The sequence below is a fragment of the Schistocerca piceifrons genome, chromosome 1, assembly GCF_021461385.2.
Source record: "Schistocerca piceifrons isolate TAMUIC-IGC-003096 chromosome 1, iqSchPice1.1, whole genome shotgun sequence".
Lineage (NCBI taxonomy): Eukaryota > Metazoa > Arthropoda > Insecta > Orthoptera > Acrididae > Schistocerca > Schistocerca piceifrons.
The window spans coordinates 98,943,636-98,953,151 of record NC_060138.1 but is presented as its reverse complement, the minus strand read 5'-3'; the positions used below and the strand labels follow the sequence as shown (position 1 = coordinate 98,953,151).

General features: G+C 46.1%; 1 pseudogene; it reads left to right on the top strand.

The window, feature by feature from the left end:
• The first annotated feature begins 2,006 nt into the window (after positions 1 to 2,006).
• LOC124721955 lies at positions 2,007 to 2,124 on the top strand (annotated as a pseudogene).
• The last annotated feature ends 7,392 nt before the right edge of the window (positions 2,125 to 9,516 follow it).

Genomic DNA, 9,516 nt, shown 5'->3' with positions numbered 1-9,516 from the left:
GCATTTTATTGGCAGGACACTTAGAAAATGTAACAGGCCTACTAAGGGGGCTGCCTACACTACGCTTGTCCGTCCTTTTTTAGAATATTGCTGCGCGGTGTAGGATCCGGGAAGCATAGAAGAGCAGCACGTTTTGTATTATCAAGAAATTTGGGAGAGGGTGTAACAGGAGTGATGCAGGATTTGGGGTGGACATCAGCACGTTTTGTATTATCAAGAAATTTGGGAGAGAGTGTCACAGGAGTGATACAGGATTTGGGGTGGACATCATTAAAGGAAGGGCGGTTTTGTTGTGACGGAAGCTTCTCACAAAATTTCAATCACCAACTTTCTCCTCCGAATGCGAAAATATTTTGTTGACACTGACTGCACGTCGCTCGGCCAACAGCGGCCTACTGCAGACCGACACTCAAGAGACACCAAATACAAATCGACATCGAGAGACAGGCCCTGTCATATGGCAGTCGCGGCGTATACGCTGAAACTGAATGTAAATAATACGTCTTTTGTAGTGGGCGTCGCTCTACTGTAGTGTCATACATGACGGATAAATAGGAAAACAGTAGAACGTCTGTGTAGTGCCATGTTCTTACCTACAGTGTCACTTGGCTGAATGTGTATAAGGCTCTGTGGCATCACTCAGACACAGCCAAATTGTCACACTAGCTGTGTATCTCTAACAAAGGTGACGTATGTCCTCACCTCGGTGGCGGTTAAAACGATTTCGCCCCAGGGTCGGAGGAACGATCACCAAGATAAAATAAGGGAATTCAGAGCTCGTACGGAAAGATACTTTGCGCGCGCTATACGAGATTGGAATAATAGAGCATTGTGAAGGTGGTTCGATGAACCCTCTGCCAGGACTTAAATGTGATTTGCAGCGTATCTATGTAGATGTAGATGTAGCGATCCGAGAAAGCAGCTTTCCTAGGCATCCTACATTAGACGAGTAAGCAGAACACAACAGGTTTATTTCTTATCTTAGAGGAAACACGAAGAGGTTGTGGGAATACACATACCTTCAAGCACGGGAATAACGAAACAAGTAGGTGTATTTTAAGTAATGACGGGCAATGCTGACAGACATGACAAATGCAGATGAACATTACGGTTACACGCTTGACGGACGAGACTGACAGCCTTACATTCTGATGCAGTTTCTCTACACGAAACAGGACAGTACAGGAGAAAGAGACGGTATTTCACCTATTCAGCCGACGTCAGCAGCGAAAGGCGTACGCTCTACTTGGTAAAACATAGTAGCGACTGCCGTCAGTGTAGGAAAAGACACAATTACTCGCGTGTAACGCGCGCAGGGCAGCGGGTAAGTGACTGCCGAGAGCGGGACACGTCACCGCCAGTAGAAAGCCGGTGCGCTGCGCCTAGGCTGACGCTTGGCACCTGTTTGGAATTCTGATCACAGTCTAGCCGAGTGTCGTTAGCCGCCACGCCACGAGTCTCTCAGGCCCCGTTCTTATGTCGGCAGAGCCTGACCGCTTTCATATCTCACAGCTCAGAGGTAGCGACGCACGTCTGCAGTACCTAAGTAACGCTGTCAGCTGCAGGACCATCCTGGAATAAATTTCCCAGTCCGGCTTAATAACACAAATCGCGAGACATAAACGGACGATAGGACTAACTTACGAGAGCGGAGGTGACGTTCTGCACAGTGTAATTGTTAACTGACGCTAAACAGCCCAGCAGCTAAGCGAAAAAGCAAAATTTATAGATACATGGTGGGAACTCACTTGAGACGGTAGCTGTTGGTATGCTGTTGCTCTCCTAAAGCTTGAGAAAGACATCATTTGTCCGTTTGATTTTTTTTCCTTTGCTGCTATTTCTTAACAGAAATCTGAACCGCTATTCCCTTCATTCTGTGCCAGATTTACTAGAAACCAGCGTTTTTTAGCTGACTTCATTCACATATTGAGCAATCAAGAACGATATCATCATTTCGGCAAAGGCTGTTCGGCTCGAATAAATATTGTTGCGTTATACTCCGCTACGCCAACGGCCTTGCCGCAGTGGTAACACCGGTTCCCGTCAGATCACCGAAGTTAAGCGCTGTCGGGTTGGGCTAGCACCCGGATGGGTGACCGTCCGGGCTGCCGGGCGCTGTTGGCAAGCAGGGTGCACTCAGCCCTTGTGAGACAAACTGAGGAGCTACTTGATTGAGAAGTAGCAGCTGTGGTCTCGGAAACTGACATACGGCCGGGAGAGCAGTGTGCTGACCACATGCCCCTCCACATCCGCATCCAGTGACGCCTGTTGGCTGAGGATGACGCGGCGGCCGAACGGTACCGTTGGGCCTTCGTGGCCTGTTCGGGAGGAGATACTCCGCTACCCTTTGCTTTCGACTTTTGCGCCACTGCCAAAAACACATAATATAGAACAGCTTTCCAATAACTGAGTGTCAAAAATAAGATGATCCTACTTTGGGCACAACGTAGATGTGTGCGACCAGTACCGCTACGGATATTTTGTTGGTGGAAGGACTGTAACGGGGTGCAGTTACCCTGGTAATATGGACTGAGGAGATACTTGACAGGGAAATAGCGGTTCGAAGGTCTGGAAAGTCGACAACGGCCGAGAGAGTTGTTTACTGACCCCATACCCCTACATACCACATTCACATGACACCATAGGGCAGAGGATGACACGGCGGTCGGTCGGTCCCGTTTGGGTTGTCTGGGCCAGAAAGCGAAGCTTCGGTTTTGCTTGCTTCCAACGTCCCCGCTGATATTCATCAACGCCAGTAAGCAGCTAATGGCCTGGATTTCAATTTAATTTCACTAATTTTCATCCCGACCTTACAGTATACCAGAAGTATAAAAAACAAACACCGTCCGAACAAGCCTTGCAGGCCCGATGCTACCGACTGTTCGCCGTGTCATCCTCAGCCTTAGGCATCACCAGATGCGGATAGAGAGGGGCATTTGATCAGCACACCACTCTACCGGCCGTTGTCAGTTTTCGCGATCGGTGCTGCTAATTCTACATCAAGTAGCTCCTCTAGTGGCCTCTCAGGGGCTGAGCGAACTCCACTTGCCAACAGCACTCGGCATATCTGGACGGCGACCCATCCAAGTGCTAGCCAAGCCCGACAGCGCTGAACTTCGGTGATATGACGGGAACCGGTGTTATCACTTCGGAAGGCCATTGGCATTTACCAGAGATATATATAAGAAATTTGTAGTGCAATCACATTCTACGCACAATTCATTGTAACTACGAATGTTTCCTACGTAGCTCGGTGTGAATACGTGCATATGCGTGTACCACCAACATGAAACATGTTCTTGCAGCTGGAAAACTAGCTCTGTGGCATCGTACGTTAGGCAGAATACTGGGAAGTGGCGCTGTAAACGTCAAAATGACTTAGTGTCGAGATAATTTCAATGAAACAGCAGGGGAGCTCGTTAAAACTGTACCGGCGCGGGCACTTCACTCTGTACTGTGTGGAATCGTACACTTACTAGAAAGTGATCGCAACACATTTGTACCTCCTAAAAAAAGCTACTTTTGCAAACGCCACACATCGGTAGGTATTATTTCAAATGGAATATCAATATAGAAGGTATTAAAAAAGAGTAGTCCATATTTTGAAACTTGGTAGTGTGGGTCAAAACAGGACTAAAATGTCTGGTAAACATAAGCGCTAAAATGCATACCTTGCATTTACGAGCGACCTACAGAATGCACTAAAGAAATGAGGACAATTTCTGTTTTGTTATCTGTGGATACAGCATGCAGTAAATATCTGCTACTGCAGTGAGATTCTCCACAGAATAGGCAAAGAAAGATGGATATGGAAAACACTGACAAGAAGAACGGAAAGGATGACAGGACATGTGGGAATAACTTCCATGCTACAAGAGCGAGCTGCGCAGGGGCAGGCAGAGATTAGAATACATCCAACTAATAATTGAGGATGTAGGACGCAAATGCTACTTTGAACTGAAGAGATTGGTACAAGAGAGAAATTAGTGGCGGGTCGCACCTAGCTATTAAGAAGACTGGCAATACCTCCTCCCCTCCCCCCCCCCCCCCAGCCCCTCACTCCTCCCCCCCCCCCCTCCGAAAAAAGAAAAATTGTTGTATAGGTTATTTCTAACGGACCCAACCATCGAGCCCATGTCCTATATGTCGAAAAATATCCAGAAGGCTGGATACCATCTGGACAGTTATTCAGCCGTCTCTTCCAGCGAATAGCAGACTCTGGCTCCGTATCTCCAACAACGGTGGATAGTGGCAGACCTTGCATCATTCGTACTCCTGTTGTGGAGCAGTGAGTATTGGAACTAGTGGGAGAAGATCCTGGAACTAGCGTACGTAGAATTACAGCGTCTCTCGAGATCTGTCATCCTCTACTCTGGGCGATCCTGCACGAAAAGTTGATGTATCCACATAGTGCATAGCGTGTCCAAGACCTTCGACCACAAAATGAGCCTGCCAGACTGTAGTCATGCTAACGACTGTCAGTAAGGTGTTTTGAACATCCACATTTCACAAAAAAGGTACCGTTTACAGCGAAGGCGGGTTTCACGCAAGATAGGATTTTCAATTTTGGTAAGCAGCATCTGTTAACGAATCAGCGTCAATCTTCAGTTAACATATAGGCAGAAATTATAGGAGATAGACTAACAGGACTTATTACCAAATAAGTTGAATGGTGTAAGGTACTGGCATCAAATGACTTGTCTGTCCTGCTACAGGAAGTCCCATTCCAACAGTGGGTGGAGGCGTGACTCTTACATGATGCCATACAAGCCCATTTTCTCCGAGGTGCCAGACAACGCCTTATACAGACATTTGATGGACAACAGATTGCTCGGAGGGGGGAGGGGGGGGTGTTCTGGGAAGTCATCTAACTCGTTCCCTCGCTCTAAATTCCTTGCATTCTTGGTGGTGGGCACACTTGAAATCTTCGGTGTATGCATGCCCCGTTAATGGTGTACAAACAGAGCTTTCGTGTCCAACCTGTGGATTTTCAGAGAAAATGTGATTCCCTAAGATGACCGACACAAGCGTGTCTTACCATGAATGGACACAATATTCAGAATTTCCTTTAGCTGTGGTTCACCAATACACACCATATGTAACAACAAGCTAATTATATTAGAAAATCTGCTGTTTCATAGCAACAGAATGTTGTGTTCTCATCTTTTTACTCATATCTTTACTGCAGTGTGTACGTGGGTCGTTCATAATAGCAAGTATGTTCCTATTGCCACAGACGTGTTTCACAGAAGAAAAGATGAACGAGTGCGCATGGCTCTTCAAGTATGGATTTCATCTTAACGGAATATTTTTTCTTGTTTCGGTCCATACTACCACATTTCAAAATCTTAAATACTTTTCTTTTTAGCATCCCGTATTACTGGAGCGCAAACAGTTTGTAGCCACACCGTTGTAGCATAAACAAGAGATGGGTGAGCCTAAGGAGGAATAATTAACTAAGCAAGTATAGGCGTAAATCTCTCTATCAAAATTTTTCAGTGTGGTGGCAATGAAACTCCTTGACAGCAGGTTAAAACTCTCTGTCCGACAGGAACTCGAATGTGGACTTTTGGATCCTGAGACAGTGGTCAATGGACAAGAAGCTGATGTATCCGAGCATGTACAGTGATCCGATTCACAGATCCCGTTGCTCTCGACGGTGAAACACCTCACAAGATGCCCTGCAGAGTGCTGTACACGAAAGACAAGAGGACCGATTCTGGTACCTCTTCGATACGCATTGTTTCTGTGTGAGATAGTCTGAAATCTATAGACTGTGCGTTTGGGTATGTGTTTATGTGTGACTTGAATGCCTAAGAAATATAATCAGGAGTGTGATGAATTGTTGCCACGCGCAATGGCCGTGCGGTTTGAGGTGCCATATCACGGATCGCGCTGCCCCTGCGGCCAGAGGTACGAGTCCTCCCTCGGGCATGGGTGTGTGTGTGTGTGTGTGTGTGTTGTTCTTAGCATAAGTTAATTTAAGTTACTTTAAGTAGTGTGTACGTCTACGGACCGATGACCTCAGCAGTTTGGTCCCTTAGGAATTCCCAGACATATTTCTGATGAATTGTTATGTAAATCTGGAGTAACTACACTGAGGTCACGAAAGTCGTGGGATAGCGATACATAGGCCCTACTTATACAGATGGCAGTAGTGCCGCGTACACAAGATATAAAAGGGCGGTGCACTGGCGGAACTGTCATTTGCACTCATGTGATCTATGTGAAAGGGTTTCCGACGCGATTGTGGTCACACGACGGGACGGGAATTATCAGACTTTGAACGCAGAATGGTAGCTGGCGCTACACGCATTGGACACTCCATCGTTACGGAATTCAGTTTCCGAGGTCCACAGTGTCAAGAGTGTGCCGAGAATACGAAATTTCATGCGTAACCTCTCACCATCGGCAACGCAGTGGCCAACGGTCTTCACTTAACGACCGAGAGCAACTGCTTTCGCGTACAGGTACCAGTGCTAACGAACAGGCAACACTGCGTGAAATAAGAGCAGAAATCGATGTGGGACGTATGACGAACGTATCCGTTAGGTCAGTGCGGCGAAATTTAGCGTTAACGGGCCATGGCATTAGACGAATGACACGACTGCCTTTTCTAACAGCGCGACATCGCCTGCAGAGCCTCTGCTGGACACGTGGCCGTATTGACTGTATCCTAGACGACTGGAAAACCATGGCCTGGTCAGATGAGTGCCGATTTCAGTTGGTAGCAATCGAGTGTGGCGCAGACCCCACGAACCCAAGGCACGCTTCAAGGTAGTATAGTGGCTCCTTAATGTTGTTGGTTGAGCATACAGGAAACGGAATGGGTCTTCTGATCTAACTGAACGGAACACTGACTGAAAATGGTTATGTTCTGCTGCTTGGAGACCATTTTCAGCGATTCATGGACTTCAATTTCCCTAAGAGCGATGGAATTTTTATGGATGACAATGCGCCATGTCTCCGGGCCACAGTTGTTCGAGCCCGATTTGAAGAATATTCTGGACAATTCGAACGAATGATTTGACCATCAAGTTCACCCGACGTGAATCCCATCGAACATTTGTGGGACATAATCGAAGGGTCAGTTAGTGCGAAAAATCCTGCACCGCCAAAACTTCCGCAATTATGGACATCTATAGAGGTAGTATGGGACTCCAAACAACTTGTTGAGTCCATGCCACATCGAACTGCAGCACTAAGCGAACATATGGAGGTCTGATGCAATGTTACAAGGCATCCCATGGCTTTCATTACTTCGGTATCAGCAGTATCTAGCACTGATGTTTAGGCTCGCTGCATAATTGAGTGAAAGTCCCTAGTTTGGAAATAATTCAGCGTGATCTTTTTTTCAGGATAAAGCGAGTGTTACCAAATTATGCAATGAACTGCAGAAGTTGCAATATTAATTTTTACCTTTCTTGATGACTAATTTCGACCCTAAGGTGATAATCAAATCATCCAACGCTACGCAATGTGCTCGAAATTAGTCATCAAGGAACAAACTGTAGTGGATTGACCCGACAGCCAATCCACTAGGACGGGTAGCCGAAAGGCACGCGTTTAAGCTCACGCAGGCTGGCGTGAGGTCTGGAAAATGACAAGGAATTATAGTAGCCAAAAATAGTACATAGCTTCTGGAATACTTAACTTTAATTCATAATTGTTGAACATCTCTCGTTACTGTACATGCTTCATTAGATACATAGCAAAGGATAAATGGCGCCTTGCTAGGTCGTAGCAAATGACGTAGCTGAAGGCTATGCTAACTATCGTCTCGGCAAATGAGAGCGTAATTGTCAGTGAACCATTGCTATTAACGTCGGCTGTACAACTGGGGCGAGGGCTAGGAAGTCTCTCTAGACCTGCCGTGTGGCGGCGCTCGGTCTGCAATTACTGACAGTGGCGACACGCGGGTCCGTCGTATACTAGCGGACCGCGGCCGATTTAAAAGGCTACCACCTAGCAAGTGTGGTGTCTGGCGGTGACACCACACAAACAAAATTAATATAGCAACTTTGGTGGTTCTCTGCAATTTATTGCATCATTTACTGTACCATACAGTTGCCGACGTCATGCCATCTAAAATTTTAGATATGTGTAATGAGACAGTATTTTTCCGTGTATATTACATTTTTTTTTATGGTGCACTTGAATTTTTCTAAGTGAGACAACGTAAACTAAGTTGGCTTTACTTGCTGCCGATAAGTGTTGGTGACAAAAATTTGTAAATTATCGTACTTTGACTGTTTGTGTATCATATTTTCTGAGACATAGACTGGAGAACAGTAGCTCAACATTTGCCTGAAGGACTATCTAAAATCGCCTAAAAACCATATTCAGTCTGGCCAGTGTACCACACCAACGGCCGTTCATCCGCTGCGTGATTTTTATCTGAATCTGACACAACATCTTGTCTGCAAGCTAGCGAGCGCACTACACGCGAAGCCATACGGGAAGGCCTCTTGTGGTCTTTAACAATGGCAAGTGAAAGGACACCTTGAGAAAACACTGAATAAAAAACGAGAGTAGACAGAATAAACGAGTAGCTTATTTACAATGGTAATGAAGAGGACAGTCAGGTCAAACTAGAAGCACCACGAGTGGCATACGTAGTCGAGATATCTCGCTACTAAGCGAAATGCATAGTGCACGAGGCAAGGAACAGCGCCAAGATGGTGAAAACCGCACCAGCATGACTGTTGAAGGGAAGTGGTAGAGGAAATAAGGTGGAGACTAGGAAGAAGTTGTGCTTCAGGTGGAGGGAGATGGTGAGTGGCACAGAGAGAGAGAGAGAGAGAGGGTGATTTACGGCGCGCCGCCACGGCAGTAATTTAGTGGGGGGCGGGCAGCTCCAAGACTCCCACCGCCCAGGCGAGACCAGATAAATCTGCCTCGCTGCTGGAAAAGTCAGTTCCTGCAGATCAGCTAGCGAGGACCGCTGGGGGCCTCGCTGCGAAGAGCGTTTGCGAATGTCTCAGAGATTCGCTAAGAGTAGTTGGACCAACAGCAGGTTACACAGTTATAAGAATCCCAATAAACCAGTCCACATCATAGTTTCCAAAAGGAGAGGCACGGCTCTGTTATGCAGATTTCTCACGCCTTGTAGTCCTAAGCTTGATTAATATTACCAACGCTTTTCTACGGAGCGCTCATGACGAATGATGCTATCGTACCTTAAATGAAAGAATATCAAATGCCGATATCCTCGTTCTTATCAACTAAAGTACCATCTTCAGGAGTTTTCGTGCCGACGTTTCATACTATGAAAAACATGTCATTTTTTCTCATTCCTCAACCATTTCTCAAGCCTTTTACAATGATATATCTTTTGATCTACTATTATTCTCAGCATCCTGAAGTTTCTTAGTTTACTTTGACATTAATGCTGCTTCTTTTAAACTTTGACCGTTATCTACATCCATTAGTCTTCCAGCTAAATTTATTTCCGGCTGTTGCAGCCTCTCTATCTCGGCTTTTATTGCTCACAATTTATCGAATCGTGATCCATTA